This window comes from Echinops telfairi, unplaced genomic scaffold, assembly GCF_000313985.2.
Source record: "Echinops telfairi isolate 266 unplaced genomic scaffold, ASM31398v2 ScPeMD7_2;HRSCAF=8, whole genome shotgun sequence".
Classification (NCBI taxonomy): domain Eukaryota; kingdom Metazoa; phylum Chordata; class Mammalia; order Afrosoricida; family Tenrecidae; genus Echinops; species Echinops telfairi.
Genome location: NW_022103898.1, coordinates 35,710,604 through 35,711,962, shown reverse-complemented (window position 1 = coordinate 35,711,962; position 1,359 = coordinate 35,710,604).

Genomic DNA, 1,359 nt, shown 5'->3' with positions numbered 1-1,359 from the left:
CAAACATTAATGGGTCCTGTCAAAATAACAAGTCCCTTGAAGGCAGTCCACTGGCTAAAGCTAGGATAATTTGCAGATCAAAATGACACTGACAGTGATTGATAGGAATGCCCACATACAAACCCATGAGTTCAAAAATACTTAAAAGCCCTTGAGTGCGTGTTTCTCAAGGAAAGAGCAAGCCAAAAAAAAAACTAGATGCCAAATGTCAAGACCACCATTGGGAATAGCTAGTATATCACTCTTAGTCTAAAAATCAGCAATTAAAGGAAAATAATGAAGCATTTCTCTTGCCTTGCCAGTATGAATGAGAAGCCAATAGTCATGGTTGATGCTGAACAGTTCTTCTTTACAAAAGTATCCTAGTAATATACAGGCATAGCTCATTCTATTTCACTCTGCTTTATTGTACTTCTCAGTTATGGCAGTGTTTACAAACCGAAGGCTCGTGACAACATTGCATCAAGCGAGGCTACTGGTGCCATTTTTCCAACATCATGTGCTCACTTCATATCCCTGTGTCACATTTTGGTAATTCTCATAATATGTGACTTTATCATAATGCTATTATTGCACATGAAATAGACCACAGTACCAAATAAGCACAACTTTGATGTGCATTGGGAAACCAAAATTTTGGTGTGACTCGCTTTATTGCAGTATTTGCTTCATTGCGTTGGTCTGGAGCCAAGCCCTCAGTCTCTCCAAGGTATGCCTGTATTCACGAGGAAGGAAAGATTTAGAAAATCATGATCTTGCCACCAGATGAAATGAATTTTCCCAGGTCAAATAGCATCATAGAACATTTTCGGAATCGTTGCCCTCAGCTATAAGAAATCTGTCATACCCTTATTGCATTCTTTATTTATAGTTCTCATTTAACATTTAACCATAAAACAAGGAAGACAGTGATGCCCACAGTTAAGACTGCTATAGTAATGACTCTCGATGAATCATGCCTTTGTTTTAATACCCTTGTAATCCTCTTGTGTAATCCTCTCCCAAACTGATTCTGGGCTTGGCTATGAGACTTGCCTTGGCTGATGGTAAAGCAGCAAATGAGATACAAGAAGAGACATGAAAAGTGCTTGCAAAATAGGCTTTGCTTTCTCACTGCTGGATCTTTTGCCACCATATAAACTGTGGCTAGCCTTGGAGATATGTGGCCCAAAATACACACATTAGTGAAGACGCCTAACAGTATCCATGCCAGGCAATTCGTCAGAACACTGCAATGAGAGAAACCCCAAAAACTAGCTAAACAATTCAGTTAAATCCAACCCAAATTGTTAACCCACCGAATCAAGACTGAAAATCAAACGCACTGTCATTGAGTCCATGCTGACCCATGGTAACCCT